The 19,623-nt window shown below is 48.1% G+C and overlaps 2 protein-coding genes across 25 annotated transcripts in view; both read left to right on the forward strand.

Annotated features, from left to right (window-relative positions):
- ALDOC (aldolase, fructose-bisphosphate C) overlaps nt 1-19,623 on the forward strand; it is a 1,020,901-nt gene that overhangs the window by 461,570 nt on the left and 539,708 nt on the right. The window lies entirely within an intron of this gene.
- The window catches only part of MYO18A (myosin XVIIIA), a 94,549-nt gene continuing 86,551 nt past the window's right edge, over nt 11,626-19,623 (forward strand). For 17 of the 24 annotated variants that reach the window (XM_082706953.1, XM_082706956.1, XM_082706954.1 and 14 more), the window contains exon 1: nt 11,641-11,754. The gene's annotated coding sequence lies outside the window, so the exon portion shown is untranslated. Of the gene's footprint in view, nt 11,764-14,998; nt 15,155-19,623 lie in introns of those variants that run through there. The other 7 variants (XM_082706973.1, XM_082706948.1, XM_082706950.1 and 4 more) reach the window with 5 other exon arrangements.

Genomic DNA, 19,623 nt, shown 5'->3' on the forward strand with positions numbered 1-19,623 from the left:
GTGGAGCTGCACCCTGTGGGCTCTTTCCCTTCTTTGTGGCCTGCAGCAGTCACTGCCACTTCTGAGGGGGGCCTGCCCACCCTCCCCTGCTCCACTCTGCTGAGGACAGGACTGGGCTTCTGGTTCCCTTCAGCTGGCTGGTGCCTGGATAGTGCAGGCCCTGGTGAGAGACAGCTAGCTCAAGGTAGCAACAGAGACTTGAGACCCTACTGTCCCACCTGGCAAACAATCCCGCCATTGACACCACTCTCCCGCTTGATCCTTGAAGGCAGGGAATGTGGAGGGGAGTGGGGAACTCTGCTTCCTCCCCAAAGCATTACCTCCATAGACACAGTACAATGAAGTGATCAAGAACAAGGCTTCTGGATGCAGACAGCCCGAGTTCAAATCCCAGCTCCGCCACTTACCAGCTGTGTAACTTTGGGTGAATTGCTCAACCTCACTGTGCCTCAGTTCCTTTACCTGCAAAGTGGAAATAATAATAGATCTTCCCTCTTGAGAACATTGTGAGGATGAGGTAAGTTTCTCCATGTATAGTGCTTACCAACAGTAGCTAGCGCATTAAACTTTAGCCATCGTATCGACCTTAGCAGTCTAGGTATTGCTTTGACCTTGCTGCATGGTCCACTCAGAACCGAATCAGTTGGCGGCTCCTTCCTCACCTGCTCCAATGGCTGTGGGTAGCTGTGTCCCCACAGAACCTCCTTCCCTGTCTCCCCTGTACCTGTCCCTACAGCATCCCTCTGGCACAGACTTGAACCCTCACTCCCTCTGGACTACTCCTGCTGAACATGCCAGGCATGCTCCTGCCCACACTGCCCCCCACCTGCATTCCCACCCAGATGTGATTACCACTGGAAGCTCCTCAGCCTGGCATCAAGCATTGTCCGTGAGCCAGCCCAGACCTCCCTTTCCAACCTGGTCGTTCACTCCTTCCCATACCAGTCCCACCAGGACCTGCACCCCAGACCTTCACCAGATCCCTCCTACCCTTGGCTCGCGCCCCTCCTGGGGAGCTCTGCCCTGGTAGGCTTCAGAGCTGAACTAGCTAATCTTGCTGGACACTCGCACCACTCGTGGGCTACATGACCTTGGGCAAGCTGCTTAGCATTTCCAGGCTCAATTTCCTGCTGTATAGAAAGGAGCTCATCGTACCACTTCATAAGGTGAGGATTCAACAAGACAATGTAGGTAAAGTGGTGGGCACCCACTGTCCTTCAGCAGGCGGTAGATGATGTCATTATCATGATCCTGGAATCAGGGACCCAAACCCTACCCTCTTTCTGCGAAGCCTTCCTTGACCCTGCCTCTGGTCTTTTCTGTCTCTGTGCCTCCGTGAGGATTCCGTCTCATACTGAGTCATGCAATGTTTGGTGACTTCTCCTTTACTGCTGTCTTGAGCTGTAATTTATTTTATTTTATTTTATTTTTTTGACAGACAGAGATCCCAAGCAGCAGAGAGGCAGGCAGGGAGCGGGGAGGGGTTGGGTAGCGGAAGCAGGCTCCCTGCTGAGCAGATAGCCCAATGTGGGGCTCCATTCCAGGACCCTGAGATCATGACCTGAGCCAAAGGCAGAGGCTTTAACCCACTGAGCCACTCAGGCACCCCTCGAGCTGTAATTTGGATCCATCCTCCCGCCATTTTGCGAGTGTTTCCAACTGGTCTTTGTACCTCAGTGACAGATGGGTGGCGAGAGTATGCTTGGAATCGGGGCTCCCTCATGTATACTGATTTAATTTAGTTTTGATATCTTCAGGGCAGAATTAGGAGTGGGTCCAGACAGGGCATGGCAGAAAACTGGACAGAGGGACATTCCTCCACCTCCTTCCACCACTTGGGCCGATCTTGACAATCCTTTATTTTTATTATTTTATTTATATTTATATATTATTTATTATTATTATTATTATTATTTATAATATATTTATTATCGTTCCACCACTTGGGCCAATTTTGACAATCCTGGGTCTTGAGAAGAGTAGGGGCCAGCTGCCTTTTGTGTTACGCTCAGAAGCGTGGGTTCTGTTCTGTTGGTCAGGGATGGGCAAACTATGGGACTTGGGCCCCATCTGGCTGGCCATCTGTTTTTGGAAATTTTATTAGAACACAGCCACGCCTGTCTGTTTATGTACTGCCTATGGCTGTTTATGTGCTATGGTCTTCATAGCTGAGATGTACATAAAACCTAAAATATTTGCTATCAGGCCCTTTCCGGAAGAAGTTTGCTGACCCCTGTGCTAGGCCATCATTGGGAGCCTTTGAAGAATTCCAAGCCGGGGTGTGACATGATTGCATTTGCCTTTGAGAAGGATCCCTCTGGCAGCTGTCTGGAGGACAGTTGGAATGAGGCAGGTGACCATGGAAGCAGGTAACCCTGAGGTGGCTGTTGCAATTGTCCTGCCAACCAGTGACGAGGCCTGAACTAAGCCGGTGGGCAGTGGGGATGAACACGTGGTGCAGACTGGAGAGATGCTTGTGGAGTGGAGCCAGTAGGACTCTATGCCTGAGGGGACGGGGCTGAAGGGAGGAGGAAGAGGAGGAAGGAGAGCCGACTGCTGGCTTCACCCACTGAGGGTGAGGGTCATCCGCTCAAGTAAGAAGTCGGTGAGGAAGGATGTACATTGGGCTCTGGACATGAGTCATTTGGGATATTTGCAAGACAAGAGGAAAGCACCAGTTGTTATCCCTCTGGGAGTGTTTGTTGTGGTAAAATATGCATGAGATAGTCTTTATCTTTTTAACCATTTTCAAGTGTGCAATTCGGTGGCATGAAGTTTATTCATGATGTACAAATATCACCACTCTCCATTTCCAGAACTTTCTCATTCCCCACGGAAACCCTGTACCATTAAATAATGACTTCCTCAGCCCTGGGAACCTCTATTCTACTCTCTGTTTCTATGAATTTGCATAGTCATTGAAACTCACATAAGTGGAATCATACAATAGTCGTCCTTCTGTGCCTGACTTCTTTCACTTACCATAATGTCCTCAAGGTTTAATCACAAATGGCTGAATAATATCCCATTGTATGTGAACGCTATATTTTGTTTATCCATTCATCTGGGGATGGATAGTTTTTTTTTTTATTCTTATGCTTCTAGTAAAGACAATCATATTTCTGATGTCTTAAAGTGGCATTTCAGAGACAATGGGACACTGTGTGTCTCCCGAGGCAAAACTATATACCACCTATGAAGCTACCAATTTATAGGAAATACAGAGACCAGAGCATCATATTAAACTATGCCATGGGGAGGCAATCAGCAAAGTCCAGACCGAGAAATATGTAGGATAAAAGACCTACTTTCTTCAACAAATAAATTGCAGAGGGAAAAAGAAAAAAAAAAAAACCACAAAGATTAAAAGATACTTAGGGCCCCTGGGTGGCTCAGTGTGTTAAAGCCTCTCCCTTTAGGTCAGGTCAGGATCTCAGGGTCCTGGGATTGAGCCCCACATCGGGCTCTCTGCTCAGCGGGGAGCCTGCTTCCTCCTCTCTCTCTGCCTGCCTCTGTGCCTACTTGTGATCTCTGTCAAATAAATAAATAAAAATCTTAAAAAAAAAAAAAGATACTTAGTACTGAAAAGTCTTATTAGCTAACTGCTCTGTGTAGATCTTGATTCAAGCGAGCAGTTTAAAAAAAAATACGGAGACAATCAGGAATTTGAACATTGATTATTTGATGATATTAAGGAATGATTGTTTAAAATTACTAGCTGTGACAATGGTGTTGTGGTTTTGTTTTTAAAAAATAATCTTATCTTGGGGGCGTGGGTGGCTCAGTCAGTTAAGACCTGGCTCTTAATTTCGGCTCAGGTCATGATCTTAGGGTCATGAGATCCAGCCCTGAATCCAGCTTTGTGCCCCGCAGGGCATCTGCTCGAGATTCTCTCTCTCCCTCTGCCTCTTCCCTCCCCACCACACATGTGCACGTGCAGTCTTGCTCTCTCTATCTTAAATAAATAAATCTTAAAAAAATAATAATAAATTTTAAAAATCTTATCTTTTAGCGATAAACACTGAAATCATTTCAGATGATATGATATGATATCTGGGAATTGTTTCAAAACCCTACTGGGTAGGAGGGGGCATAGTTGAAACAAGCTTTCCTATGCTTTCCAAGCTTTCCTATGATTCTATGCATATGACCCGGTGCTCATAAGTGAGGGACTCCTGGTTGGCTGAGTTGTTTAAGGATCTGCCCTCTGCTCAGGTCATGATCCCTGGGTTCTGGGATCGAGCCCTGCATCGGGCTCCCTGCTCAGCAGTGAGTCTCCCTCTTCCTCTGCCCTTCTGTCTGATTGCGCTCACACTCTCCCTCTCTGTCTCTCAAATGAATAAAGTAAGTCTAAAAAAAAAAAAAAAAGAAACAAGCTTTCCATGGATTGGTAGCTATTAAAATTGTGTGACGGATACTTGGGGATTTATTTTATTATTTGTTTATTTTCCCATGTGTTTGAACTTTCCTCAAATAAAACTTTTTAATGTCATATCATAGGCGTGCTCCTTCATTTTGGACTGGTCTTTGGCAAGCGTTCTCTTCTAAGAATTTAGCTTTGAGTTTCCTGGAGAGCATTCTCCACCCACACTCTAAGCTTCTACACAAAGAAATAAAGGATCTTAATAAATGCATTTTGAGGAACAATATTCAAGGGGTGCCTTTGTCATCTGAGCACAATTGTTATCAGGCAGATTTGCAATTCTGTGGGCTTTTAATTTTTTAAAAAAACTTTAAAAGATTTTATTTATTGAGAGTGAGCATGTGGGTGTGCATGAGGGGAGGGAAGGGGAGGGAGGGGAGGGGAGGGGAGGGGAGGGGAGGGCCCAGGGGAAAGGTGAGAAGAAGCAGCGGACTCCCTGCTCAGCGTGTTACAGAGGGCGACCCCAGGATCCTGAGATCCTGACCTGAGCCAAAGTCAGATGCTTAACTGACTGAGCCAGCCAGGTGCCCCTCCAAAGGCTTTTTTAAAAAGCTGGCTCGTGGGGCTCCTGGGTGCCTCAATTGGTTAAGCCACTGCCTTCATGACTCAGGTCATGATCCCAGAGTCCTGGGATCGAGTCCCATATCAGACTTCCCCTGCTCTGCAGAGAGCCTGCTTCTCCCTCTCCTTCTGCCTGCCACTCCCCCTGTTTGTGCTCACTCTCTCTCATTCTGTTAAATAAATGAATAAAATCTTAAAAAAAAAAAAAGCTGGATTGCTTTTCTGCGACTCTTTTTGGAAGGTCATGGTGTGGTAGCTTGCCACGTGGCAAGTCCCCTCTTACTTACCATTTGCCGTGTCTTGTGAGCCTCACGATTACTCTATGACTTACGTATTATTTTCAGCTCCCATTTTACAGATGAGGAAGTGGAGGTTCGGCAAGATTAGTAAGGGCCGACATCGGCTAATTGTTTCAATGAATTTGCTTGTTTTATCCTTACACACCCTTATGAGGTAGGCACTATTATTATCCCCTTTTTATAGATGAGGAAATTGAGGCTTACAGACACTAAGGAATTTGCTAGCACTGCTAGAGCAAGTGTCGTCTCCCGCTGTGTGGCTCCGAAGCTCTCTACCCTAACCCTGCCCCAGCCCAACAGAGTGGTTCAGAGCGAGCATCTGGGGCTCTGCTGTTTATTGGTCACATGGCCTTGGGCACATTATTTCATCTTCCTAAGCCTGGTTCCTAATCTGTAAAATGGGGTGAACAACAGCACCTCCCTAATAGGGTGACTGTGAGGACCAAATGAGCCTGTCAAGGGCCTGCCCCCATAGTAAGGACTCAGCTGATGGCAGTGACTTTTATTATCACCAGGTTTCTCTTGGTGGGGATCCTTGATTAAAGTCAGATTGCTTTAGAAGCTCAGGAATGTGGGGTGCCTGGGTGGCTCAGTCAAGAGTTTGCCTTCAGCTCAGGTCATGATCCTAGAGTCCTGGGATCGAGTTCAGCATCAGGCTCCCTGTTCAGCAGGAAGCCTGCTTCTCCCTTTCCCTCTGCCTCTCCCACTCCCACTGTTTGTGTTCCCTCTCTCAATGTGTCTCTCTCTATTAAATAGATAAAAATCTTAAAAAATCTTCGGAAATAACTGGCCGTTCCACAGTCGTGGGATATTCTGTGTGGACACTGCTCCGAAATTTTTCTTGGCAGGGGGGCGGGGGGTGGGCGCAGGGGTGTTGGGGCAGCGGAGGGCAGGGGGTGCACGTGGAGAGGTGCTTTACTTAGAGCCAGGAGAGGGGGTCAGTCTGACCTTCGGGAAGTAAAAGACTAAAAGCCGATTGATCATGCAATAAACAGACACTGTAGGTGTTGCTCTGGTGTTTCAAACTATCCTGGTCTTTGAAAGTGCTTCCTGGGTCCGGCTAGAGGAGCTCTTAGGAACCCTCACTGGGTGCGACCCCAGGCGTGCCTGAGATGGGGACACATATAAATAAACATGTTAATATGCTATCCATTCCTTGTCCTGTAGTGGAGGGAAGGACAAGGGCTTTGGAGCACTAGGAAGCTCAGTTTGAATCCTGACTCTGCCACTCAGAGAGTATAGAGAGTCACTTAAGTTTGCGTAGCTATGAATTAGGAAAGATGTGAGAGTAAAGCTAACAGTTGCAGAATGCTTACTATGTGCGGGGCGCTGTTGTTTTTCTATGTTAACTCATTTAATTCTTTCAAACTTAAGAAACTTTATTTTGGGGGCGGGCACCTGGTGGCTCAGTCATTAAGCGTCTGCCTTGGGCTTAGGTCATGATTCCAGGGTCCTGGCATGGAGCCCTGCATCAGGCTCCATGCTCAGCAGGAAGCCTGCTTCTCCTTTTCCCACTCCCCCTGCTTGTGTTCCCTCTCTCTCTGCCTCTCCCTCTGTGTGTCAAATAAATAAACAAAATATTTTTTTAAAAGAAACTTTATTATTTTATTTTTGCATTTTTTAATTTTTTATTTAAATTCAAGTTAGTTAACATAGACTGTATTATTAGTTTCAAGGGTAGAATTTACTGATTCTATGCATATGACCTGGTGCTCATAAGAAACTTTATATTTTTTTAAGACTTTATTTCTTCATTAGACAGAGAGAGCACACAAGCAGGGGGAGACACAGAGGCAGAGGGAGAAGCAGGCTCTCTGCTGAGCTGGGAGCCCAACATGGGGCTCAATCCCAGGACCCTGAGATCATGACCTGAGCTGAAGGCAGATGCTTAACCATCTGAGCCACCCAGGCACCCCAAGAAACTTTATTTTTTTAAAAAATTTTATTTATTTATTTGACAGAGAAAGAGAGAGCACAAGCAGGGAAAGTGGGAGAGGGAGAAGCAGGCTCCAATGCGAGGTTCCATCCATAGTTTCGCCTTTTCCATGACGTCATAGAGTTGGACTCATATGGTATCTAGCCTTTTCAGATTGGCTTCTTTAATTTAGCAATAGGTATTTAAGGTTCCTCCTTGTCTTTTCATGGGTTGATAGCTCATTTCTTTTTAGTGCTAAATGATATTCCCTTGTCTGGATCTACCGCAGTTTATCCATTCAGATATTGAAGGATATCTTGGTTGCTTATCTGTTCTGGCCATTTTGAATAAAGCTTTTACAAACATCTGTGTGCAGGTTTTTGTGTGGATATAAGTTTTCAATTCATTTGGGTAAATAATAAGAAGAGCAATTGCTGGATCATATGGTAAGAGTGTGTTTCATTTTGTAGGAAACTGCCACACTGTCTTCCACAGTGACCTGCACTGCTCTGCATGAAGAGGACTTCCTGGTGCGGACCTCCTGAGAGTGCTTGGTTTTGTCAGTATTCTGGGTTTTGGCCATTCTAGTGGGCATGTACTGGAATCTCACTGTTGTTTTAATTTGCATTTTCTTATGACATCTCGCATACAGCATCTTTTCAAATGCTTATTTGCCATCTGTGTGCCTTCTTTGGTGAGGTGTCTATTCAAGTCTTTGGCCCATTTTAATTATTTTATTTTATTTTTTAAATCTGGAAAGAGAGAGAAGGAGCCCAGGTTTGTTTGTTTGTTTGTTTGTTTGTTTTTAATTTTATTTATTTATTTGACAGAGAGAAAGATCACAAGTAGGCAGAGAGGCAGTCAGAGAGAGAGGGGAAAGCAGACTCCCTGCTGAGCAGAGAGCCCGATGCGGGGCTTGATCCCAGGACCTGAGATCATGACCTGAGCCGAAGGCAGAGGTCATGAGCCACTGAGCCACCCAGGTGCCCCTTTGGCCCATTTTTAAATAGGATTATTTTATTGTTGAGTTTTAAGAGTTCTTCAGATATTTTGAATAATAGTCCTTTATCAGATGAGTCTTTTTTCTTTTTTTTTAATTTGACAGACAGAGATCATGAGTAGGCAGAGAGGCAGGCAGGTAGGGTTGGGGAACAGGCTCCCTGCTGAGCAGGGTGCCTGATGTGGGGCTCGATGCCTGGACCCTGAGATCATGACCTGAGCCCAAGGCAGAGGTTTGACCTACTGAGCCACCTAGGTGCCTCCTCAGATGAGTCTTTTACAAATATTCTCTCCCAGTCTGTGGCTTGTGATCTCTTAGTATTATTGTCTTTTTCAGAGCAGAAGGTTTTAATTTTTAAGAAGCTCAGCTTATCAGGGAACCTGGATGGCTCAGTCAGTTGAGCATCTGCCTTCAGCTCAGGTCATGATCTCAGGGTCCAGGAATCAAGCCCTGTATCAGGCTCCCTGCTCAGCAGAGAGCCTGCTTCTCCCTCTCCCACTTCTCCTGCTTGTGTTCCCTCTCTTGCTGTCTCTCTCTCTGTCAAATAAATAAATAAAATCTTTAAAAAAAAAAAAAAGAAGAAGTTCAGCTTGTCAGTTTTTTGTTTCATGAATCATGCCTTTGGTGTTGTATGTAAAACTCATCACCATAATATCAGCTGTAGCAACATTTTTCTAGATGTGTCTCCTGAGGCAAGGGAAACAAAAGCAAAATAGACTACTGGGACTACATCAAAATAAAAAGCTTATGCACAGTGAAGGAAACAATCAACAAAACTAAAAGGCAACCTACAGAATGGGAGAAGATATTTGCAAATGACATATTCAGTAAAGGCTTAGTATCCAAAATGTATAAAGAACTTGATGCAACTCAACACCAAAAAAAAACCATATAATCCAATTCAAAATTTGGAAGAAGACATGAATAGGCATTTCCCCAAAGAACACATAGAGATGGCCAGCAGACACATGAAAAGTCGCTCGACATCACTCATCATCAGGAAAATGCAGATCAAAACCACAATGAGATGTCACCTCACACCTGCCAGAATGGCTAAAATAAAAAACACAAGAAACAACAAGTGTTGGAGAGGATGTGGAGAAAAAGGAATGCTCATGCACTGTTGGTGGGAGTGTAAACTGGTGTGGCCACTGTGGAAAACAGTATGGTGGTTCCTCAAAAAATTGAAGACAGAATTAGTATATGAACCACTAATTCCACTACTGGGTCTTTACCCAAAGAGCATGAAATCACTAATTTGAAAAGGTATATGGAACCCTGTGTGTATTGGGGTGTTATCTACAATAGCCAAACTATGCAAGCTGCCAAGTGTCCATGGATAGATGAATGGGTGAAAAAGAGGTGGTCTGTATATACAATGGAATATTATTCAGCCATCAAAAAGAATTAAAATTTGCCATTTGCAACATGATTGGAGCTACAGAGTACAATGGTAAGTGAAATAAATCAGCCAGAATAAGACAAATACCGTATGATTTCAATCATATGTGGAATTTAAGAAACAAAGCAAACAAAGAAAAAAGAGACAAACCAAGAAAAAGACACTTAACTGTAGAGAACAAACTGATGGTTGCCAGAGTGCAGGGTTGGGCGGGGATAGGTGAAGGGGATTAAGAGTACCCTTATCATGATAAGCACCGAGTAATGTACAGAATTATTGAATCACTATATTATACACCCAAAACTAAACAGACCATTGTATGTACATACACTGGAATTAAAAGTTAATTAAAAAATAAAGGTCGTCTGGGTTCTCACCCTACTTACTTTCTAGCAGTTTTAAAGTTTTGTGCTTTACATTTAGGTCTATGATCCATTTTAATTATTGTAAAAGCTGTAAAGTCTGTGTCTAGATTCATTTTCTTGCCTGTGGATAGCCAGTTGTTCCAGCAACTGGAACTAGAGACTAAGACTAGAGAACTAGAGAACAAACACTAAACTCATTTAAATTTCTAAATCAACTTTGAGGCACTACCTTATTTATCCCCATTGCTCAGATGAGCAAACTGAGGCATAGAGTGGTTTTTATCAGTCACCCAGGGCAACACAGGGAATACTTGACAGGGATCTGAACACATGTAACCTGACACCAGAGTCCATACACTCAATCCCTATCTACAATAATAACCTCTTTGTCATAGTTTTTTTGTGAGTAACACAGATGGTTCCTAGCACATAGTAGGTACTCAGGAAGCAGTAATGGTAGCATTGTCCAGCCCAGCCTCCAAGGTTTCACTCAATATCATGTTCTCAGAGAAGCTTTAGTTCATTCCTCCAGGCTAACCAGCCAACCATTGGAGGGCTATTTCATCCTAGGGATGACAGACAGCCTGTACTCTGCTTACTCTCCTGGTGTACCCTACATACAGTCACAGGTCGCTTCCATGTGAATTCCGCCGAGAGGCTCCATGTCTGATTTCTCTGTGTCCCCCAGACCGCCAGGTGCCGCACTGGGCAGCCTCTCAGTGAAAGTTTGTTTAATTGAGTTGGAGTGGCCTGCTCTTCCTTGACCCAAAAGGGTCACCCGTGCGCATCACGGGTGTGGTCTATTCCTCAGGATATCCAGGCTCTGACTCACATCTTTGCTCCTGAGGCCCCCTTGCTCCAACCTTCCCTGATCTGTCAGGTTGGGCCACCCTAGTCTGCAGAAATTCTCAGTTCCCTCCAAACTCAAGACATAGCACCTATCTTGAAGGCCTGCTCTCTAAACCAGACTGGCCTCTCCCAGGACGTCTGAAATCCCTCTTTGGTGGGTAGAGCAGTTCACTGGATGTTTAGCAGGACATGACAGACCCCGGCGACCTCATTCCAAAAAGATTATGAAAGGCATTAATCTTAACGTTGTTGGACTGGTTTGGGGGCTAAGTGAGCGCCCCTAAGGGCTGTCTCCTGGGCCCTGGTATACCCCTCAGGCAGCCCCACTTGAGTCAGGGCTCTCTTGGACCAAGCTAACCACAAGCCCATGTCCGCCTTGGGGAGTATGTTCTACGTGGGCCACCGTGGACATGCCGACAGTGCCCGCTTTGGACTGAGCCATGTAGCACCATCCAGCAACGCCCTATGTCCGCCTCTGCAGAGCCACCCTGGGAAGATGCGACCAGCAAGACTCAAATAAATGCTTCCTCCGGACAGCACTACCCTGGGCAGCACCCTCCTGGACACGGGTCCAGCGGAGGCCATGGGAGGAACCTGTTCTCTCCAGGAGGGCACGGTGCCTGCCCTGGGCGTGCTCAGCGGCCTCCGGTGCCCCGTGCATGCAGGGGTTCCAGGCAGGCCTCTCGCACGCGGACAGAGGGCTCCCAGAGCAGCGCCCCGTGCCCACATGGCCCGTCCTGGAGGCGCGCCCAGCTGCTGCCAAGAAGGCCGGGAGTTTATCCCCGGAGCCGCCAGCAGGGAGCTCCCTTTCGGTTCGGCTCGCGCGGCTGCGGGGGGCGGCGCTGCGCTGCGCCGCGCTGCGCTCCAGCCCGGACCGGGCCGGGGCCGCTGGATGCCGCGTCTCCGCTTCTGCAGCCTGCCGGGCGGGCTCCGGCGGCGGGTGAGCACGGTGCGGCGGGGGCGGCCGCTCGGGGACGGCCCGGGCCCGGTGGGGCGGCGGGGCGGGCTTCGGCCGGGAAGGCGGGCGGGCGGCGGGGCCCGCCGGCTCCTCCTCCCCCACTGTCCCCTGGAAGCGGCGGCCCGGACTCCCGGCTCCGGTCCCCGGCTGCGCGGCGGGGCTCGGCGCCCCGGAACGGGGAACCGACCGGGAGGGGCGGGGAGGGGAGCTCTGGCCCCTTTGGTCGGCTCTGGGGCGCGCGGAGGCAGGGCAGAGGTTGGGGGGGGGGGCGGAATTGAGGGCTTGGGGGAGCCCAGGTGGCCCAGGGTGGCCCAGAGCTGCCGGGTGAAGGCTGCAGCCTCCGGGATAGGGGGCTTCTCGGGGGCAGGCCCAGGTCCCCCAAACCGAGCGAGCGAGGGAGGCTCTGAGCGAAGCAGCGGGGAAGGCGAGTACCTCCACCGAGCCCTTTATCCCTCCCAGCGGCCTTCACCCTTTCACTGCCAGGCCGACTGCGGGCTCCCTCTCAAAGGAGCAGCTGCTAGACAGCTGGCAAAACAATGGAGACCCCGCTTCCCCAGACCCCCTCCCCGGAGATAGAAGATGGGGTGAGCGAATGGTAGGCTTTGGAGACTAGGGAGTGCTGGCTGTCCCCGGTGCCTGGGTGCCTGGTTGCTCACCTCACCTTTCCCTGCAAAGGGGTGGGGTGTGTGTGGGAAGGTCGGACAGCCTGCCCCAGGCCTCTGGGAGCGACTGCCCGGACGCCCCGCCCTACTAACCTGTCATGCCAGTTATTTCGCCAATGGGAAGAGGGAGGTGGTAAGGTTAGCTGCTCCCCCATCCCCGTGTTTGGGTGGGGAACGGGTGCTGCTTGGTACCAAGCATGGTGAGGAGTGGGTCTTGTTCCTGGCTGAGATAAGGCCTGCAGGGACATACCACACATGGGGCTTTGTTGGGGGAAGGGAGGGGGGAATGGGGATGTCACCCTTTTGCAAGGCACATGTGTCCTGCTGATTAGTTAGAAAGGCTGCCAGCCAGAATGAACGGGGGTGGGGGTGGGGGTGCAGGATGGGGTTGGAGGAAGGCAGACAGTATGTTTTTTAAGTGGTGCTCCTTTTGCCTGGTCACTTGGCCCATGGGGCATGTGTTTGGCAGTGTCCTCTTGGTTTGTGTTTTGTAGAGAGGCCCCAGGACAATGCTTCCTGGGAGGGGCTCTCCTGCCTAGTGCCTTCCTGCCCTCAGATGGACCCCCCAAATTATGGAATCAGATTCCCTCCCGCCCTTCACCTGGCGAGTGATTCAGGCTGGTTTGTGTGGGCTCATTTGTCTTTGGAGTACCTGGCATGTGTAGTGCTGAGGAGGCCTTGTAAATCCCCCCAAGGAGAGTGAACTGTCGGAAGTACGCATGCAGTGTGTCTGTGCTGGAAGGGAGAGAAGGTCAACCAGCAGGTAAAGAGTGAGATTGCTTTAGCCAGACGTTGAATCCAGGCAGTCAGGCTGCCTTTCCATGTGCTTATGAGATCTGGAGCCCTTTTCTTGGGCAGGTTGGTTTCCTGTTGTCATGGCAATGGGCCAGGCCTTGTCTAACTTTCCCCACCCTTTTGGTTCAGAAGCTACTTTCTATTTGGGGATATTGAAAGTTGCTCTCCTGAGGTCTCTGGCTTCCTGACAGACCTCACTGGCTCTTTGTCAGTGGCCTGCCACCTCCTCAGCTTCCCCTCTGTCCTTTTGTGATGAGGGTTTTCCAGGAAACATCCTCCTGGTTGCTGGTCATGGCTAATTATATATAGCCTGGGGTGTGCTTGTCCATTTGGGGTTGGGGACATTGGTGTGCTGGGGCAGGGGCCTCGATTTCAGGAAGGTGACAGGGGAAGCTATTGTGTTGGAGGGTTAGGACAATGAGAAGGGTCGCAGGTGGGGGTGGGTGGGATAGAGCGCTGGTGGTCACTTCCTTTGAAAGCTTTGAACTTTGAACTGTTGATGACCTGGTGCCTGGCAGCTCTGAGAATCTAGTTTGTTTACGCTCTCCAAGCCTGGCTCAGGTGCCAGGGTGTGTGCCTGAAGGCTTCCTCAGGTGCCCCAGGCTCTCCTCAGAAGTCCTCACTGTGGATTGTGCCCTTCCTGACTTTCCTGCCCGGCCCCTCAGCCTCACTCCCTGGCAGCCCAGGGAAGCCAGCCTGGAGCCTGGAGCCCCCTTCACCAGCCCAACTCCAGGCTGCTCATGAAGGGGTGCATGTGTCTTCAGAAATTGGGCCTGAAACATTCAGGGTCCCCCAGAGGCAGGTCCCTGAAGGTGGACTGGGTGGGGCAGAAGTGAGGCTAGCGTGAAAAGGAGAATCCACCCAGCTCGGGTGGAGCAGGGAGTTGCTGGAATTCAGGAAACCTTGATCCACACTTGGTGTGTCACAGGTCTCCAGAGCAGCAGGGTGGTTCTGGTTCCTTCAAACCTGAGGTCTGTACTCCCCCTACCCCTCCACCCCCCACCACCAGACACCCTCACCTGAAGTGGACACCATGGACTGGACCTCCATCACCCGGGTCCTGTGAGCTGGTCCTGCTGGTGGCTCTGGGCCCCAGGTCTCGTCCCAGGCCTCTCCTGAGTGTGGTGGGTAAAGCTGAGGGGCTCTAAGCCTAGCGTAGTTTAAAGGTTCAAGGGTATGAGAGTGGTTCCCCCAGAACTGGGGCTGGGAGGCTTGATGGAGCTTTGAAGTTCTACTTTGGGTCAGGCTCGTGGGTGCTTGAGGATCTGCTCACTCTGCCCCCACCTCTATCACCATAGGTTAGGGTTAGGAGGGGCGGGGAGCAGAACTGGAAAGCCTCCACTCCTCTCCCCACCTCCCTTTCCTTGAGGTGGGACCTGTGTGGCTTGTAAATTATCCATATTCCCTTGATGGTTCAAAGAGTTTACAGTCAGGCAGGACTTTAAACTGTGGACTGAGGTTTTTACAGGGCCCAGGGCCCTTTCTCTCTGCCAGGCACTTTACCATAACTTACAAGGGATTCTTTATATTATTCTCAGAGATTCAAAGATGTTGGATGATGGGCTCAAGGTCACACAGCAAGCACAGGCAGAGCAGGATTAGAACCTTTGCAATTTAGAGTTGAACAGAGTTAAGTCTCCAGCAAAGGCAACGCTTGCGGCCAAGTGTGAAGTCTCAGGCCCACGGAGATTTTATAGTTGAAATAGCTGAGGCCTACAGAGGGGAAAGGACTTGCTCAAGGTCACACAGAAGGGAGGGGGGAGTGGTGTTCCCTGAGTTCAGCGCCCAGCCGGCTGCGGCAAACCCCGCGGGAAGCCGAGGAGGTGCACCTAGAGGAGCAGCGGAGCACTCGGCCGCGCCGCTGGCACGTCTCCCGCTGTCGTTCCTCCCGGGGCCTGCGGGATCCCTGTGTTCCGGGGGAGACGGTAAGCGGCGGGAGGCACCGCGGGCCTGCGGCTGCCTGGAAATGCTCGGCGCCGCGGTTTCCGAGGGAGCGGGAGCGGGAGCCGGCGGGCGGACTGATGTCATGTGAGAAGCGTGCAGTCGGAGCGAGCACACCTGGAGCCCGATAAGCTCCGTGTGACCTGGCAGTGAGTCACGGGGTGCTGCGGAGCTCTAAAGCGCGACCGGTCGGGAAGAGGCTCGGTGGCAGCGGCCGGCGTCACCCTGCGCTACTCGGTGGAGGCGGCCCCCCACTCGCCCTGCCCCGCCGCCGGGGCGGGCCAGGTGCCGCGCGAGCCCCGCCGGGATGTCTTTGCAATCCTCCTTGCGGGACTGGCGCCGAAAAAGGCCTCTGGGCTGTAGGAAACGGCCGCTTAGGGAGGTCAGAGGCCAAGGGAGAGAGGCCGGCTCTCTTGGGAAAGTATTTCCTTTGTATTTATTTATGAGTGTGGTCTGGGAGTGGGGAGTGGGGGACTGACCCGTTTTAGTGTCCACCCACAGCAGCCAAGTCTGGGCGTCTTGTCTTGGGATTCTAACGTTATAGTTTCCATTTCCTGGGGTTTCTACTTTGCCAGCTGCAGGGTGACCCATTTAAATCTGTCCCCTCTTAAAGCCACAAGACACTAGTGAGATCTATTTTAACCAAGTCCCCCAAGTCACTGAAACTTTTCCGAGGCATGAGATGTCAAGCCTTGAACCTGCCCATTGCAAACTTGGCTCACAGTTCTCATGCTAAATGGATTGTCAAGCTTTTCTTTTTTTCTTTGTCTGCCCTTCTTTTTAATCTTTAAAAATAGCAAAATTAACATATTCTGGGAAAAGGTTTAATTCCTAGGAAGTCTATTAGATAAAACGCTAAAGTGGTATTCCCCGTTTGCTCCAACTGCACGAAAACCCCAGACAAAATTATGTAATGGATATTATATATATATATGGGTACATATGATACATATTTATGATAGATTTATATATAACATTATATTACATGATACAATTTAATATAAATACAAATTTTTTTTCTGTAGGAAATAAAGAGCATATAGAAAAGTAGAAGAAATGTTATATATAATCCCACTATCTAAAGTCCCTAGGCCTAAATACACACACACACACACACACACTAGATAAATATTCTCATTGTAAAAAAAATAGAACAATACAGATGAAACACCAATCTGCTTTGACTCTTCTAAAATCTGTCTCTTCCCGAAAGCATACATTTTCTATGCATATGCAAATATTGCATATACATAATACATAATGCACATGCATATATGTGCACACATAAACATAGTTTTTAAAATATATGATTTTAAAAATTAAATATTATCTGAAAACTTGGGTTTTTTCACTTAACAGTATAGTATTGAGTCTTTCCAGGTGGGTGTATACAGATCTCCTTAATTCTTTTTTTAAAAATTTTTTTAAAAGATTTTACTTATTTGACAGAGACACAAGTGAGAGAGGGAACATAAGCAGGGAGATTGGGAGAGGTAGAAGCAGGCTTCCTGCTTCAGGGCTCAAACTCAGGACCATGGGATCATGACCTGAGCAGAAGGCAGGTGCCTAACGACTGAAGCACCCAGGCACCCCTCCTTCATTCTTTTTAATAACTGCCCAGTTCTATAATTTAGCTCTTCCTCCAGTGATGGACCTTTATATTGATAGAATTTTACAGTTGCAAACAATGATGCAAAGATGAGCCATGTTTCTTGTGTGAACATATCTGTCGAGGTCCTGTATGTGGAATTGCCTAGAATATGTACATTAAAATATTTTCACAGATACCCCCAACTTGCCCTCCCTATACCAATTTATACTCCCAATAACACACATGAGCTACCCTGCTTCCTATCTTCTATTTGATTGATGTTACTAATAATGGTGGTTTTTACTAAACTGTTAAGTGAACAGCAGTATACCTCTGTGTTCTTTCATGTGTGTACAGATAAGACTGAAGCTGAAAATCTGTTCGTGTCTGTTGGCCATTTGTATTTCAACAGCTATGAATTGCCTGTACTTAGTCTTGGCAGTAGTTACCTGGGCCCTCTGAACTTGAACCAGTGTGCTCTGGCTTGGCCATGTGCTCACGGGATTGCCTTCACCTCTTTGGGCCGTACTTTTTTCCATATACAAAGGCTCTGTCCAGCATTAAGGTTTATGTGTGGATTTATTCTAGTCACACTTGGGCTGAGGTGCACACTTTGTGGACCTTATGCTGTTTGTCATTCCATTTAGATGATAAAAATGTGTCCTGCTGTGATTAGGTACTGTTCTCGAGGGCCTACTCTGGGCTGGGGTTATCTGGAGGGCTTATAGACCAATTTCATTCAGTTCCCATGCCGTATGTGGTAGGTGCTGTTATTACCCCATTTTACAAATGGGAAAACAGAGGCACAGAGGTGTGAAGTGGCTTTCCCAAGATTGCATAGCTATTACCCTGGATTTGGTCCTAGGTTTGCTACCTGACATCTGAAGCCTTTCTTGAGTTTCACTTATCTTTATTTATTGAATTTATTTTTTGAGGCGGGGGAGAGGCAAAGAGAGAGAGAAAATCTCAAGCAGGCTCCACACTGGACCAGGGACATGACCTGGACACAGGGCTCCATCCCACAACCCTGAGATCATGACCTGAGCCAAAATAAAGAGTCAGACACTTAACCAATGGAACCGCCCAGACCAGCATATCTTGCCTCAAATACTTCAGTATACATATCATTAAGCAGACTTCAGTGTTTGTTTACAGTTCTTTTTTCTTTTGAGTGAATACTTCACATAATGAGATGCACAAATCTTTTTTTAAAGATTTTTATTTATTTATTTGACAGAGAGATACAGAGCACATGTAGAGCAGCAGGGAGAGGGAGAAGCAGGTTCTCTGCTGAGCAGGGAGCTGGAAGTGGGGCTCCACCCCAGAATCCTGGGATCATGACCTGAGCCAAAGGCAGAAGCTTAACCTATTCAGTCCCTGAAATGCACAGATCTTATGCATGCTATTTGATAACTGTTGGCAAATGTATACACCTGTCAATCCAAATCCCTATCAAGATAATTAAGGTAATATGAACATCACTCCAGAAAGTTCCCTCATGCTCTTTTCCAGGCAATTCCTACCCCTACCCCCTTCCTCAGCATCCAGAGGTAATCAGTGTTCTGATTTTTTTTCAACATAGCTTATTTTTATCTATCCACATCTGTGGCTTACAGTGGCTTTACCTCCTTCCTGATAAACCCATCGTAACTTGAAAATACCATAAGTTGAGAATGCATTTAATCCACCTAACCTACCAAATTTAGGTTAGCCTACCCTCCCTGAAATGTGTTCAGAACACCTTCATCAGGCTACAGTTGGGCCGAATCATCTAGCACAAAGCCTATGTTATGATCAAGTATTGACTATCTCATGTAATTGCTTGCACACTGTGCTGAAAGTGAAGGGAGAATGGTACAGCAGGTACAGAATGGCTGTCAGCGTTTCATTTGTTTACCCCTGTGATCACATGGCTGCCTGGGAGCTGCGTCTTGCTGCCACTCCCCAGCATCCCTAGGGAGCCTCTCACTGCATATCGCTACATCAGGACAAGATCCAAATTCAAAATGTGAAGAATGAGTTTTATTGAGTGCAAATTGCTTTCACACATGTGTAGCGTCAAGTCAAAAAATTGGTAAGTCGAGCCATTGTAAGTCAGGGACCATCTGTACTAGAACTTCATATTAATAGTACTATACTAGTATGTACTCTGTTGTCAAAGCCTTCTTTTGCTGTCATTTGACTCCCTGTTTTTGAGATTCATCCCTGTTGTGTGGATCAGTGATTGCTTCCTTTTGCTTGCTGTGTAGTATTCCATTGTATGAATATGTAAATTGTTTCTCTGATTGATGAACTGGTCGGTGCGTATTGGAGTCAAGTGGTCCTTGCCCTCAAGATGCTTGCTTGCTTGCTTGCTTTCTTTCTTTCTTTTTTTAAGGTTTTATTTATTTATTTGATAGACAGAGGTCACAAGTAGGCAGAAAGGCAGGCAGAGAGAGGAAAGGAAGGGAAGCAGGCTCCGTGCTGAGCAGAGAGCCCAATGTGGGGCTCGATCCCAGGACCCTGGAACCATGACCCGAGCCGAAGGCAGAGGCTTTAACCCACTGAGCCACCCAGGCACCCCCCTCAAGACACTTTCTGTCCTAACATACTAAGGCCTCTGAGTTGACCAAGTGGATTATACTTTGCGGTGATTTGGGGAGCAGTGAGGTCACAATGATGTAGGTACAGACCCTAACTTATATGCATACCTTTCCTCCACATAAAATTAGGAAAGGCCCCCTGGAATAGGCTCAGGGGAAAAAGCCAGAGAAGGAGGTCAGAAAACTGTAAGGTTCCCTTCATGGGACAGGGTAAGAGATGAAGGGGAGCCCAGAATGAAGAATGGGAAGGTGCTGATATCATCCCTGCTGGAGTCTTTGG

This window comes from Mustela nivalis (genome assembly GCF_964662115.1).
Source record: "Mustela nivalis genome assembly, chromosome: 17".
In the NCBI taxonomy this organism is placed as follows: domain Eukaryota; kingdom Metazoa; phylum Chordata; class Mammalia; order Carnivora; family Mustelidae; genus Mustela; species Mustela nivalis.